Genomic DNA, 16,416 nt, shown 5'->3' on the forward strand with positions numbered 1-16,416 from the left:
TGCACCGGTTGTATCCGAATTTTTCGACACGCGAAGTACAATTCGAACACGTTCCTACTCTACACCCGAATTTTTTTTCGACACCCAAAGTAAACAATACCCGTACGCGTAGGTGGTACTCATAGCGCCGGATGTATTTTTTATTTCCGCCGATAGAAGGCAGCATTTCTACCTCGGAGGGACCCTCAATTAGCGTGGCTTGGGACATTCCTCTGTTCTCGTCGGCTTGTGTGGTTGTGCCCAGTGCGTTCTGCTATTAACTGTGTTTTAATCGTGATTTTTTATGTTCATCCTTTTACGGTATTTTACGTAAATCATGGGTCCTAAAAGGCTTAGTTTCGCAAGTGGTAGTGGTAGTGGTGAGAAAAGGAATAAGGAAATGCTTTCTTTAGAAGTAAAGCAAGGAATTATTGAAAAGCATGAGAGAGAGAGAGAGAGAGAGAGAGAGAGAGAGAGAGAGAGAGAGAGAGACTCTAAAAACATAAATCACGTTTTGAGTGTGAGTGAACTTGCAAAAGAACATCACGACGAACTTACCACAGAGGAGCTCAAGGAACTCCATGCTATGTCTGAGCACATGAGTGATGACAAGGAAGGGATCGAGGAGGTAGAACATGTGTTAGGTTCGGCGCAAATAAAAGGGGTGTTAGGAAAATATCAAGACGTGGTCGACTTCATCGACAAATACCATCCAAAAAAATTGCAGGTTTGTCGTGTAGTTGCGCAGTTCGATGATGTTTGCCTAACTCATTTTCGAAACATTCTGAAAAGCCGTACCAAGCAACTTTCTATCGATAGCTTCTTTAAAAAAACTACAAAGCGAACTCGTGATGAAGAGGATGGAAGTGGTTCAAAGAAAACGGCAAAGAGTGAAGAGAAAAAAATTCAATCAATTTTAAGTGGAGAGAGTGAAAGTGTTTAAAATTAATCATCAAAAAGAAAAAAAGAAAATGTAAAAAAAAAAATATAAAATATGAAAATAAAAAAAAATAAATATGTTATTTTCCTTAGTAAAATAAATTTTTGAATATACTTACCCGATGATCATGTAGCTGTCAACTCCGTTGCCCGACAGAAATCTAAGGTCGGGATACGCCAGCGATCGCTATACAGGTGGGGGTGTACACAACAGCGCCATCTGTGAGCAGGTACTCAAGTACTTCTTGTCAACAAGAACTCAATTTTCTCCTCGGTCCACTGGTTCTCTATGGGGAGGAAGGGAGGGTCCTTAAATTCATGATCATCGGGTAAGTATATTCAAAAATTTATTTTACTAAGGAAAATAACATTTTTCAATATTAATCTTACCCGATGATCATGTAGCTGATTCACACCCAGGGTGGTGGGTGGAGACCAGCATACAAGTTAACATTAGAAGCTAAGTATCCCGTATTTCATTTTAGCAGTTATTCAAAATAACAAACATAAAATAAATAAGTACCTGGTAAGGAAGTCGACTTGAACCATTACTCTGCCTTTTTTAAGTACGTCTTCCTTACTGAGCCTAGCGATCCTCTTAGGATGCTGAGCGACTCCTAGGTGCTGAAGTATGAAGGGCTGCAACCCATACTAAAGGACCTCATCACAACCTCTAATCTAGGCGCTTCTCAAGAAAGAATTTGACCACCCGCCAAATCAACCAGGATGCGGAAGGCTTCTTAGCCTTCCGTACAACCCAAAAACAACAAAAAAAAGCATTTCAAGAGAAAGCTTAAAAAAGGTTATGGGATTATGGGAATGTAGTGGCTGAGCCCTCACCTACTACTGCACTCGCTGCTACGAATGGTCCCAGGGTGTAGCAGTTCGCGTAAAGAGACTGGACATCTTTGAGATAAAATGATGCGAACACTGACTTGCTTCTCCAATAGGTTGCATCCATAACACTCTGCAGAGAACGGTTCTGTTTGAAGGCCACTGAAGTAGCGACAGCCCTAACTTCATGTGTCCTTACCTTCAGCAAAGCAAGGTCTTCTTCCTTCAGATGAGAATGGGCCTCTCTAATCAGAAGCCTGATGTAGTAAGAAACTGCGTTCTTAGACATCGGTAAAGCAGGTTTCTTGATAGAACACCATAAAGCTTCTGATTGTCCTCGTAATGGCTTTGTCCGTCTTAAATAGTACTTAAGAGCTCTTACTGGGCAAAGTACTCTCTCTAGTTCGTTCCCCACCAAGTTGGACAGGCTTGGGATCTCGAACGACTTGGGCCAAGGACGAGAAGGAAGCTCGTTTTTAGCCAAAAAACCGAGCTGCAAGGAACACGTAGCCGTTTCAGATGTAAAACCTATGTTCCTGCTGAAGGCGTGGATCTCACTGACTCTTTTAGCTGTTGCCAAGCAAACGAGGAAAAGAGTCTTTAATGTGAGATCCTTAAAAGAGGCTGATTGAAGCGGTTCGAATCTTGCTGACATCAGGAACCTTAAAACCACGTCTAGGTTCCAGCCTGGTGTGGAAAACCGACGTTCCTTTGAGGTCTCAAAAGACCTAAGGAGGTCCTGTAGATCTTTGTTGGTGGAAAGATCCAAGCCTCTGTGGCGGAAGACCGCTGCCAACATGCTTCTGTAACCCTTGATCGTAGGAGCTGATAGGGATCTTACATTCCTTAGATGTAACAGGAAGTCAGCTATCTGCGTTACAGAGGTACTGGTAGAGGAAACTGCATTCGCCTTGCACCAGCTTCGGAAGACTTCCCATTTTGACTGATAGACTCTGAGAGTGGATGTCCTCTTGCTCTGGCAATCGCTCTGGCTGCCTCCTTCGAAAAGCCTCTAGCTCTTGAGAGTCTTTCGATAGTCTGAAGGCAGTCAGACGAAGAGCGTGGAGGCTTGGGTGTACCTTCTTTACGTGTGGCTGACGCAGAAGGTCCACTCTTAGAGGAAGAGTCCTGGGAACGTCCACTAGCCATTGCAGTACCTCGGTGAACCATTCTCTCGCGGGCCAGAGGGGAGCAACCAATGTCAACCGTGTCCCTTCGTGAGAGGCGAACTTCTGAAGTACCCTGTTGACAATCTTGAGCGGAGGGAACGCATACAGGTCTAGATGGGACCAATCCAGCAGAATGGCATCCACGTGAACTGCTGCTGGGTCTGGAATCGGAGAACAATACATCGGGAGCCTCTTGGTCATCGAGGTAGCGAATAGATCTATGGTGGGCTGACCCCACAGGGCCCATAGTCTGCTGCAAACATTCTTGTGAAGGGTCCACTCTGTGGGGATGACCTGACCCTTCCGGCTGAGGCGATCTGCCATGACATTCATGTCGCCCTGAATGAACCTCGTTACCAGCGAAATCTTTCGATCTTTTGACCAAATGAGGAGGTCCCTTGCGATCTCAAACAACTTCCTCGAATGAGTCCCTCCTTGCTTGGAGATGTACGCCAAGGCTGTGGTGTTGTCGGAGTTCACCTCCACCACCTTGCTTAGCTGGAGGGACTTGAAGTTTATCAAGGCCAGATGAACTGCCAAAAGCTCCTTGCAGTTGATGTGAAGTGTCCTTTGCTCCTGATTCCACGTGCCCGAGCATTCCTGTCCGTCCAGTGTCACACCCCAGCCCGTGTCCGATGCGTCCGAGAAGAGACGGTGGTCGGGGGTCTGAACAGCCAATGGTAGACCTTCCTTGAGAAGAATGCTGTTCTTCCACCACGTCAGTGTAGACCTCATCTCTTCGGAAATAGGCACTGAGACCGCCTCTAGTGTCATGTCCTTTCTCCAGTGAGCAGCTAGATGATACTGAAGGGGGCGGAGGTGGAGTCTTCCTAACTCGATGAACTGGGCCAGCGATGAAAGTGTCCCTGTTAGAATCATCCACTGCCTGACTGAACATCGGTTCCTTCTCAGCATGCTCTGGATGCATTCTAGGGCTTGATTGATCCTTGGGGCCGACGGAAAAGCCCGAAAAGCTCGACTCTGAATCTCCATACCGAGATAGACAATGGTTTGGGATGGGACGAGTTGGGACTTCTCTATATTGACCAGGAGTTCTCTATATTGACCAGGAGGCCCAATTCCTTGGTCAGATCCATAGTCCATCTGAGATTCTCCAGACAGCGACGACTTGACGGAGCTCTTAAAAGCCAGTCGTCCAAATAGAGGGAGGCTCTGATGTCTGCCAAGTGAAGGAATTTGGCAATATTCCTCATCAGTTTGGTAAACACAAGAGGTGCCGTGCTTAGGCCAAAGCACAGGGCTTGGAACTGGTACACGACCTTTCCAAAGACGAACCTTAGGAAAGGTTGGGAGTCTGGATGGATGGGGACGTGAAAGTACGCGTCTCTCAGGTCTAACGAGACCATCCAGTCTTCCTTCCTGACCGCTGCTAGGACCGACTTCGTCGTCTCCATCGTGAACGTCTGCTTGGTGACAAAAGCATTGAGAGCACTGACGTCCAGCACCGGTCTCCAACCTCCTGTCTTCTTCGCTACCAGGAAGAGACGGTTGTAGAAGCCCGGGGATTGATGGTCCCGGACTATGCCTACCACTCCCTTTTGTAGCAAGAGCGACACCTCTTGTTGCAACGCTAGCCTCTTGTCCCTCTCCTTGTAGTTGGGAGAGAGGTTGATGGGAGACGTTGCTAGAGGGGGACTGCGGCAGAACGGAATTCTGTACCCCTCCCTTAGCAACTTCACAGACTGAGCGTCTGCACCTCTGCTCTCCCAAGCTTGCCAGAAGTTCTTGAGCCTGGCTCCCACTGCTGTCTGGAGAGGAAGGCAGTCAGATCCTGCCTTTTGCGGACTTGGACCCCTTCTTGGACTTGCCACGGTGACTGTCGGCACGGGTACCTCCTCTGCTGGAGGTTCTGCCACGAAAGGGCGGGATGAACCTAGTTGCTGGTGTGTCCACTGCTGCAGAACGGAAAGGTCTAGGCACGGAAGGTAAAGCTTTAGCCTTACGTGCAGAAGATGCCATCAAGTCATGGGTATCCTTCTGGATCAACGAGGCAGCCATCCCCTTGATCAGCTCCTCCGGAAACAGACACTTGGAGAGAGGAGCAAACAACAACTCCGACTTCTGGCAAGGAGTGATCCTAGACGACAAGAAGGAGCAAAGATGTTCTCTCTTCTTAAGCACTCCCGACACGTACGAAGCCGCAAGCTCACCAGACCCATCCCGAATGGCTTTTGTCCATGCTAGACATGATAAGCATGGCAGAGTCCTTATCCGAAGGGGAAGTCTTTCTGCTTAACGCTCCCAAACACCAATCGAGGAAGTTGAAGATCTCAAAAGCACGAAAGACTCCCTTCAACAGATGATCCATGTCAGAAAAGGACCAGCAAATCTTAGATCGTCTCATAGCCAGCCTGCGGGGAGAGTCAACCAGACTTGAGAAGTCGCCCTGGGCAGAGGCAGGAACTCCCAAGCCGGGTTCCTCTCCCGTGGCATACCAGACGCTAGATTTGGAAGCAAGCTTGGTAGGCGGAAAGATGAAAGCAGTCTTTCCCAGTTGCTTCTTGGACTGCAACCACTCTCCCATAACCCTCAAAGCTCTCTTGGATGAGCGTGCGAGGACAAGTTTGGTGAAGGCAGGAGCTGCTGACTGCATGCCCAGAGCAAACTCGGAGGGAGGAGAGCGAGGGGTTGCAGACACAAACTGTTCCGGATACAAGTCCCTGAACAAGGCAAGGACTTTCCGAAAGTCTAAGGAGGGAGGCGTAGACTTGGGTCCTTCTAAGTCGGAGTGCGGTTCGTCCAAATGTGCAGCTTCGTCATCCGATACTCCATCATCCGAAAGCTGAGTAGGAAGTGGCAAAGGTGGAGCAGAAAGCTGAACGGCTGAATCCGGCAGCACGGGTGCATGCGTAGCTGCTGCGGATCCAACATCATGCCGCTGCTGGTCAGTCTGCGAGCTGGCAACAACAAAAGCAGAGTGTTGGTGCGTGGGAGGGACTGCCGTGGGTTGCGGAGCATGCCGTATGGGATGCGGAGCATGCCGCATGGGTTGCGGAGCATGCCGCATTGTGTCAAAACACGGCAGCTCTACAGCACCTTCCCACTGCTGATGCGGTAGCTCACGCATGTCAACGGAGGGTGCAGCATGAACATGCGTCTGGCAGGGTGGACTGCGCATCGGTGGTGGAGCTCTCACAGGTGGAGGGTGGGAGCAGGCAGCCGCAGTATCTGCTGAGCGCACAACCGTGGCAGGTTGTAGGTTAACAGGTGCAGTGTCAACCTTCTCAGCATGATACTCTTGCATGAAAGCAGCAAGCTGAGACTGCATAGTTTGCAGCATGGACCACTTAGGGTCTACCGTGGTTGGTGCGGCAACAGACGGAGTAGTAGCCTGTTGTGGAACCACTCTACCTCTCTTGGGAGGTGTGCAGTCTTCGGAAGACTGCGGCGAGTCCGAACTGACCCAGTGGCTACACCTGGGCCGTTGGACTCGCTCGGAAGGGACCTTACGCTTGAGAGGTCGTGAGACCTTGGTCCAACGTTTCTTCCTCGAAACTTCTTCCACAGACGAGGAATGATAGGGCTCATTCGTCTGTTTGTGGATGGGACGATCTCTGACAGATACGTCCGCAACCACTGAGGGTACATCCGTACGCTGATCAAGGCCTGCCGAACCCTTTGGTCCTTCGACATTGCTTCTCCCCTGGGCTTGGGAGCTTGCAAGAGGTCCCGGACTGGGAGGACGACTGGCACGAACAGATGTACCCTCATGCGCAACACTGACACTGACACTTTTCACTTCACTAGCACTCACAACACTTCCCACTGCACTTTGCGCTTTCAGCTCTTTGACATCTGCCAAAAGCTGATTACGGTCATTAGCCAATGACTCCACTCTGTCACCAAGAGCCTGAATGGCACGCATCATATCCGTCATGGAGGGCTGAGCACTAGTAGCAGGGTCGGGAGTCACCACTACAGGGGAAGGAAAAGGTTGAGGGGCATGGGGAGAGGAAAAATCAACAGAGCGAGAAGAACTCCTCCTGATCCTATCCTTCTCTAGCCTACGTGCATTTTTAAGGAATTCGTTAAAATCGAATTCCGAAAGCCCAGCGCATTCCCCACATCGATCTTCCAATTGACAGGATTTACCCCTACAATTGGAACAAACGGTGTGAGGATCTATGGAGGCCTTCGGAAGACGCCTAGTACAAGCCCTAACACTACACTGCCTGTACTTAGGGACTTGAGACTGGTCAGACATCTTGAATTGTAGAAATAGTCAAGGGGGAATTCCAAAATCTAGCAAAGTTCGTTAACAATTATTCCAAATTAAATCAAAAAGCTTGCTAAGCTAATGATAAAGATTCCTGAATAGCGAAGTTAGGTTAAAGTTCACTTAGTGTAAGTTAGGATAAGTTATGGTAGTGTACGTTTATCGTAGTCAACCTCTCTACCTCCTCGCCGCCCGTCCGTCTCCTCTCTGCGTAGCAAGACCAAAAACACCTGCGCTGGACTTTCTAAGGTAAAGTGACGCTAAAAACCCGTTTCTTATTTATCATTTTTCAATATTAATCTTACCCGATGATCATGTAGCTGTCAACTCCGTTGCCCGACAGAAATCTAAGGTCGGGATACGCCAGCGATCGCTATACAGGTGGGGGTGTACACAACAGCGCCATCTGTGAGCAGGTACTCAAGTACTTCTTGTCAACAAGAACTCAATTTTTCCTCTGTCGTGCCACCGGCAAGACCTACTTGGATACGCTGTTGATTCTGGAGTTGTTTTTCACGATTTTGGTGATGTATTCGCTCTAGATTTTAGCCTTCGCTATTCAGGAATCTTTATCATTAGCTTAGCAAGCTTTTTGATTTAATTTGGAATAATTGTTAACGAACTTTGCTAGATTTTGGAATTCCCCCTTGACTATTTCTACAATTCAAGATGTCTGACCAGTCTCAAGTCCCTAAGTACAGGCAGTGTAGTGTTAGGGCTTGTACTAGGCGTCTTCCGAAGGCCTCCATAGATCCTCACACCGTTTGTTCCAATTGTAGGGGTAAATCCTGTCAATTGGAAGATCGATGTGGGGAATGCGCTGGGCTTTCGGAATTCGATTTTAACGAATTCCTTAAAAATGCACGTAGGCTAGAGAAAGATAGGATCAGGAGGAGTTCTTCTCGCTCTGTTGATTTTTCCTCTCCCCATGCCCCTCAACCTTTTCCTTCCCCTGTAGTGGTGACTCCCGACCCTGCTACTAGTGCTCAGCCCTCCATGGCGGATATGATGCGTGCCATTCAGGCTCTTGGTGACAGAGTGGAGTCATTGGCTAATGACCGTAATCAGCTTTTGGCAGATGTCAAAGAGCTGAAAGCGCAAAGTGCAGTGGGAAGTGTTGTGAGTGCTAGTGAAGTGAAAAGTGTCAGTGTCAGTGTTGCGCATGAGGGTACATCTGTTCGTGCCAGTCGTCCTCCCAGTCCGGGACCTCTTGCAAGCTCCCAAGCCCAGGGGAGAAGCAATGTCGAAGGACCAAAGGGTTCGGCAGGCCTTGATCAGCGTACGGATGTACCCTCAGTGGTTGCGGACGTATCTGTCAGAGATCGTCCCATCCACAAACAGACGAATGAGCCCTATCATTCCTCGTCTGTGGAAGAAGTTTCGAGGAAGAAACGTTGGACCAAGGTCTCACGACCTCTCAAGCGTAAGGTCCCTTCCGAGCGAGTCCAACGGCCCAGGTGTAGCCACTGGGTCAGTTCGGACTCGCCGCAGTCTTCCGAAGACTGCACACCTCCCAAGAGAGGTAGAGTGGTTCCACAACAGGCTACTACTCCGTCTGTTGCCGCACCAACCACGGTAGACCCTAAGTGGTCCATGCTGCAGACTATGCAGTCTCAGCTTGCTGCTTTCATGCAAGAGTATCATGCTGAGAAGGTTGACACTGCACCTGTTAACCTACAACCTGCCACGGTTGTGCGCTCAGCAGATACTGCGGCTGCCTGCTCCCACCCTCCACCTGTGAGAGCTCCACCACCGATGCGCAGTCCACCCTGCCAGACGCATGTTCATGCTGCACCCTCTGTTGACATGCGTGAGCTACCGCATCAGCAGTGGGAAGGTGCTGTAGAGCTGCCGTGTTTTGACACAATGCGGCATGCTCCGCAACCCATGCGGCATGCTCCGCATCCCATACGGCATGCTCCGCAACCCACGGCAGTCCCTCCCACGCACCAACACTCTGCTTTTGTTGTTGCCAGCTCGCAGACTGACCAGCAGCGGCATGATGTTGGATCCGCAGCAGCTACGCATGCACCCGTGCTGCCGGATTCAGCCGTTCAGCTTTCTGCTCCACCTTTGCCACTTCCTACTCAGCTTTCGGATGATGGAGTATCGGATGACGAAGCTGCACATTTGGACGAACCGCACTCCGACTTAGAAGGACCCAAGTCTACGCCTCCCTCCTTAGACTTTCGGAAAGTCCTTGCCTTGTTCAGGGACTTGTATCCGGAACAGTTTGTGTCTGCAACCCCTCGCTCTCCTCCCTCCGAGTTTGCTCTGGGCATGCAGTCAGCAGCTCCTGCCTTCACCAAACTTGTCCTCGCACGCTCATCCAAGAGAGCTTTGAGGGTTATGGGAGAGTGGTTGCAGTCCAAGAAGCAACTGGGAAAGACTGCTTTCATCTTTCCGCCTACCAAGCTTGCTTCCAAATCTAGCGTCTGGTATGCCACGGGAGAGGAACCCGGCTTGGGAGTTCCTGCCTCTGCCCAGGGCGACTTCTCAAGTCTGGTTGACTCTCCCCGCAGGCTGGCTATGAGACGATCTAAGATTTGCTGGTCCTTTTCTGACATGGATCATCTGTTGAAGGGAGTCTTTCGTGCTTTTGAGATCTTCAACTTCCTCGATTGGTGTTTGGGAGCGTTAAGCAGAAAGACTTCCCCTTCGGATAAGGACTCTGCCATGCTTATCATGTCTAGCATGGACAAAAGCCATTCGGGATGGGTCTGGTGAGCTTGCGGCTTCGTACGTGTCGGGAGTGCTTAAGAAGAGAGAACATCTTTGCTCCTTCTTGTCGTCTGGGATCACTCCTTGCCAGAAGTCGGAGTTGTTGTTTGCTCCTCTCTCCAAGTGTCTGTTTCCGGAGGAGCTGATCAAGGGGATGGCTGCCTCGTTGATCCAGAAGGATACCCATGACTTGATGGCATCTTCTGCACGTAAGGCTAAAGCTTTACCTTCCGTGCCTAGACCTTTCCGTTCTGCAGCAGTGGACACACCAGCAACTAGGTTCATCCCGCCCTTTCGTGGCAGAACCTCCAGCAGAGGAGGTACCCGTGCCGACAGTCACCGTGGCAAGTCCAAGAAGGGGTCCAAGTCCGCAAAAGGCAGGATCTGACTGCCTTCCTCTCCAGACAGCAGTGGGAGCCAGGCTCAAGAACTTCTGGCAAGCTTGGGAGAGCAGAGGTGCAGACGCTCAGTCTGTGAAGTTGCTAAGGGAGGGGTACAGAATTCCGTTCTGCCGCAGTCCCCCTCTAGCAACGTCTCCCATCAACCTCTCTCCCAACTACAAGGAGAGGGACAAGAGGCTAGCGTTGCAACAAGAGGTGTCGCTCTTGCTACAAAAGGGAGTGGTAGGCATAGTCCGGGACCATCAATCCCCGGGCTTCTACAACCGTCTCTTCCTGGTAGCGAAGAAGACAGGAGGTTGGAGACCGGTGCTGGACGTCAGTGCTCTCAATGCTTTTGTCACCAAGCAGACGTTCACGATGGAGACGACGAAGTCGGTCCTAGCAGCGGTCAGGAAGGAAGACTGGATGGTCTCGTTAGACCTGAGAGACGCGTACTTTCACGTCCCCATCCATCCAGACTCCCAACCTTTCCTAAGGTTCGTCTTTGGAAAGGTCGTGTACCAGTTCCAAGCCCTGTGCTTTGGCCTAAGCACGGCACCTCTTGTGTTTACCAAACTGATGAGGAATATTGCCAAATTCCTTCACTTGGCAGACATCAGAGCCTCCCTCTATTTGGACGACTGGCTTTTAAGAGCTCCGTCAAGTCGTCGCTGTCTGGAGAATCTTAGATGGACTATGGATCTGACCAAGGAATTGGGCCTCCTGGTCAATATAGAGAAGTCCCAACTCGTCCCATCCCAAACCATTGTCTATCTCGGTATGGAGATTCAGAGTCGAGCTTTTCGGGCTTTTCCGTCGGCCCCAAGGATCAATCAAGCCCTAGAATGCATCCAGAGCATGCTGAGAAGGAACCGATGTTCAGTCAGGCAGTGGATGAGTCTAACAGGGACACTTTCATCGCTGGCCCAGTTCATCGAATTAGGAAGACTCCACCTCCGCCCCCTTCAGTATCATCTAGCTGCTCACTGGAGAAAGGACATGACACTAGAGGCGGTCTCAGTGCCTATTTCCGAAGAGATGAGGTCTACACTGACGTGGTGGAAGAACAGCATTCTTCTCAAGGAAGGTCTACCATTGGCTGTTCAGACCCCCGACCACCGTCTCTTCTCGGACGCATCGGACACGGGCTGGGGTGCGACACTGGACGGACAGGAATGCTCGGGGGCACGTGGAATCAGGAGCAAAGGACACTTCACATCAACTGCAAGGAGCTTTTGGCAGTTCATCTGGCCTTGATAAACTTCAAGTCCCTCCAGCTAAGCAAGGTGGTGGAGGTGAACTCCGACAACACCACAGCCTTGGCGTACATCTCCAAGAAAGGAGGGACTCATTCGAGGAAGTTGTTCGAGATCGCAAGGGACCTCCTCATTTGGTCAAAAGATCGAAAGATTTCGCTGGTAACGAGGTTCATTCAGAGCGACATGAATGTCATGGCAGATCGCCTCAGCCGGAAGGGTCAGGTCATCCCCACAGAGTGGACCCTTCACAAGAATGTTTGCAGCAGACTATGGGCCCTGTGGGGTCAGCCCACCATAGATCTATTCGCTACCTCGATGACCAAGAGGCTCCCGATGTATTGTTCTCCGATTCCAGACCCAGCAGCAGTTCATGTGGATGCCTTTCTGCTGGATTGGTCCCATCTAGATCTGTATGGGTTCCCTCCGCTCAAGATTGTCAACAGGGTACTTCAGAAGTTCGCCTCTCACGAAGGGACACGGTTGACGTTGGTTGCTCCCCTCTGGCCCGCGAGAGAATGGTTCACCGAGGTACTGCAATGGCTAGTGGACGTTCCCAGGACTCTTCCTCTAAGAGTGGACCTTCTGCGTCAGCCACACGTAAAGAAGGTACACCCAAGCCTCCACGCTCTTCGTCTGACTGCCTTCAGACTATCGAAAGACTCTCAAGAGCTAGAGGCTTTTCGAAGGAGGCAGCCAGAGCGATTGCCAGAGCAAGGAGGACATCCACTCTCAGAGTCTATCAGTCAAAATGGGAAGTCTTCCGAAGCTGGTGCAAGGCGAATGCAGTTTCCTCTACCAGTACCTCTGTAACGCAGATAGCTGACTTCCTGTTACATCTAAGGAATGTAAGATCCCTATCAGCTCCTACGATCAAGGGTTACAGAAGCATGTTGGCAGCGGTCTTCCGCCACAGAGGCTTGGATCTTTCCACCAACAAAGATCTACAGGACCTCCTTAGGTCTTTTGAGACCTCAAAGGAACGTCGGTTGTCCACACCAGGCTGGAACCTAGACGTGGTTTTAAGGTTCCTGATGTCAGCAAGATTCGAACCGCTTCAATCAGCCTCTTTTAAGGATCTCACATTAAAGACTCTTTTCCTCGTTTGCTTGGCAACAGCTAAAAGAGTCAGTGAGATCCACGCCTTCAGCAGGAACATAGGTTTTACATCTGAAACGGCTACGTGTTCCTTGCAGCTCGGTTTTTTGGCTAAAAACGAGCTTCCTTCTCGTCCTTGGCCCAAGTCGTTCGAGATCCCAAGCCTGTCCAACTTGGTGGGGAACGAACTAGAGAGAGTACTTTGCCCAGTAAGAGCTCTTAAGTACTATTTAAGACGGACAAAGCCATTATGAGGACAATCAGAAGCTTTATGGTGTTCTATCAAGAAACCTGCTTTACCGATGTCTAAGAACGCAGTTTCTTACTACATCAGGCTTCTGATTAGAGAGGCCCATTCTCATCTGAAGGAAGAAGACCTTGCTTTGCTGAAGGTAAGGACACATGAAGTTAGGGCTGTCGCTACTTCAGTGGCCTTCAAACAGAACCGTTCTCTGCAGAGTGTTATGGATGCAACCTATTGGAGAAGCAAGTCAGTGTTCGCATCATTTTATCTCAAAGATGTCCAGTCTCTTTACGAGAACTGCTACACCCTGGGACCATTCGTAGCAGCGAGTGCAGTAGTAGGTGAGGGCTCAGCCACTACATTCCCATAATCCCATAACCTTTTTTAAGCTTTCTCTTGAAATGCTTTTTTTTGTTGTTTTTGGGTTGTACGGAAGGCTAAGAAGCCTTCCGCATCCTGGTTGATTTGGCGGGTGGTCAAATTCTTTCTTGAGAAGCGCCTAGATTAGAGGTTGTGATGAGGTCCTTTAGTATGGGTTGCAGCCCTTCATACTTCAGCACCTAGGAGTCGCTCAGCATCCTAAGAGGATCGCTAGGCTCAGTAAGGAAGACGTACTTAAAAAAGGCAGAGTAATGGTTCAAGTCGACTTCCTTACCAGGTACTTATTTATTTTATGTTTGTTATTTTGAATAACTGCTAAAATGAAATACGGGATACTTAGCTTCTAATGTTAACTTGTATTCTGGTCTCCACCCACCACCCTGGGTGTGAATCAGCTACATGATCATCGGGTAAGATTAATATTGAAAAATGTTATTTTCCTTAGTAAAATAGATTTTTGAATATACTTACCCGATGATCATGAATTTAAGGACCCTCCCTTCCTCCCCATAGAGAACCAGTGGACCGAGGAGAAAATTGAGTTCTTGTTGACAAGAAGTACTTGAGTACCTGCTCACAGATGGCGCTGTTGTGTACACCCCCACCTGTATAGCGATCGCTGGCGTATCCCGACCTTAGATTTCTGTCGGGCAACGGAGTTGACAGCTACATGATCATCGGGTAAGTATATTCAAAAATTTATTTTACTAAGGAAAATAACATATTTTGTTAATTATTCTTTTTTACATGTCTATTATCTAATTTAGTGTGCATATTGTCATGTGTAATTATGTGTGGTAATTTATTAAGGAGTTATCATAGGTTTTTGGGCTCAGCCATGAATTAATCCTATTTCAATGTATTCTTATGGGAAAATTCGTTTCGACATCCGAACATTTTCTACATCCGAAGTCGGCTGTGGAACGGATTAAATTCGTATGTAGAGGTACCACTGTATAGTACACGTAATCTATAATAGGTTACACACGGGAAACAGCTATACCTGCAGACAGTGACAGTCAGCTTTGCAGAGTACCATAGGAGCTGTTGACCCGTAGAGGGGGAGAAGATGAAAGAAAGAAAGAGCCAGTCATTCTTAGTCAATCATCCCAAGCTTATTATCGGTTAATTCTGCCCTCACCATCTGTTACTTGTTCATCAAGAAGCTTGAGGTATTATAAACCCTTTATTGTGTAGCCACCACATGGGTAATAGAGAACATCTGCATGCTTCTGTGTTCACATCTTGCAGGAAGGGGAAGGTCAGAAACGCTTCCACCATGCCATTAGCATGGCCTGCATCAATAAGAAGCTGTTTGTAAACATTATGGGTGAATTTCACCCTAAAATGTCATGAGTTTTGGGTCACCTCTATGAGGAGGAGGAGGAGGAGAAGGAGAAGGATTCAATGACTACAAAAGTAATGCCTCACAACACAAAATTAATTTGTCCTGGAGTGGCTTTCGTAAAGTGATTTTTTCGTGTTATGAGTCACATTTCACATGCAAATTGCCTAATTCGTTCCAAACCCTACAAAACACCACATTAAATCTCATTATAAAGCTACAGTATAACCACAATGAAATACTGTACAGCCAAATACATTTGAACCATTCAATATACCTAAACTAAATGTTAATACCTGTAAATTAAGTAGTGATTTCAACATAATGTAATAATAAATGGAAAATAATACAATACATACTACAGTACAATACTGTACATATACTAAATATACAGTTCCATATGTACTGCACTATTATAATTACCCCTATTATAGACTACAGCTAAACCCATTTTCTTCAACTCTGTGATGGGTGACTATTTTATACTCGGCCTGGCTGGCAAATCTCTTTTCTTAAAGTGAAACATTTTTCGTAAAGTGAGTCATAAAAAATATTCACATCTCATTTTGCAGCTTGAAAATTCCGTAAGCAGTCTTTCATGAAGAGAGGTAGGACTGTATATGGCCCAGTAAGTCCCAGTCACGAACGAGATCCTGATGAGCCTCCTTTGACCCTCCAAGGGTTGGGTGAAGCGACCTGAATATTTGGGCCGAGCTACTGTATCTTCCTCGAGGTATAACCTAAAGTTAATCACTGGCGTAATAGCCATTGATAATGATACGGAGGATTTCAGTCCGGAGGGCTCGAAACTGAGGTTCGAGCTGTCTGAACAAAAGATAGATGTTACTTGGTTCCTCGCCGTAAGTGAGAGATGTTAAGGGCAACCCATAGGGTAAGTCTACTCTATGGTCAAGGGTAACACCGGGAGAGATCTGTCCTTGGGATCACGTGAAGATTTGCTTTCTAGGGGTCCTAGGTTGTCAGGGTGCACCCCCGGGACTAAAGGAAGAAACCTGTGCCCCATAAAGGGCTTTATTACCCGACTATGGGTAGGTAGATTCAAACTCTGTTTAGAGCGATAATTAGAGACGAGGGAGAATGGCATATCCTTATGGTCTGAAGATGCTCGAGGAATGAGCAATGGCCTCGTGTCGCCTAAGTCTAAGAGAGGCCTTCATCTCGATGGCAATTTTGAGGGTTTATTACTGGATTAGCGCCCTCAAGAAGAGACACACACCTTACACGATCCTCCCCACAGAGCATCTAGTCGTAAAGGATGTACTCAATGGGTTCTACAATGTTACAGATTCATCACTGGACATGACGAATCTCTTAGGCAAGACGAGTCTTACCAGCAAGGCAAGTCTGAGGGGCTACCCGAGTATCTCAACGAGACCGTTCAGTTGCGGAATTGCTCAAAAAAGGTAGTCTAACAGGTGAATGCAGGCTTTCTCCAGTCGTTGTTATATGCGCTGCTTCCCGAAGGAAGGCCTCTGAACAGAGGCTTAGCTGAGGAAGTCTCCCATAGGTGGGATGAATTGGAATAAATTCCAGAACCCGTAAACAGGATCCCCAGAAGGGGAGACCACGTAGGTGCAGGAAGTGTTTCCCGTGAACGAGAATCACTGCCATTACCACAGGCAAATCTTCCCGAGGGAAGATGTTGTCTGTTTAAGAGATTAAAACGGTACCATTCATGCTCTGATTATAGACCTAAGAACGCGAAGTACCGTATGTGGCCCCTCCCCTTTCTTTGAGGCTTCCCTAGGAAATGTTAAATCCAGGAAAACCAAGGAGATTGACTCTCTGGATGAGATTCTCAACTGCCAACCT

At 48.4% G+C, this 16,416-nt stretch overlaps 1 long non-coding RNA gene across 2 annotated transcripts in view; it reads right to left on the minus strand.

Moving 5' to 3' along the window:
* Window positions 1-16,416, minus strand: part of LOC137657042 (uncharacterized) — a 78,838-nt gene that overhangs the window by 36,097 nt on the left and 26,325 nt on the right. The gene's annotated exons all lie outside the window — the stretch shown is intronic.

Source organism: Palaemon carinicauda, chromosome 18, assembly GCF_036898095.1.
Source record: "Palaemon carinicauda isolate YSFRI2023 chromosome 18, ASM3689809v2, whole genome shotgun sequence".
Lineage (NCBI taxonomy): Eukaryota > Metazoa > Arthropoda > Malacostraca > Decapoda > Palaemonidae > Palaemon > Palaemon carinicauda.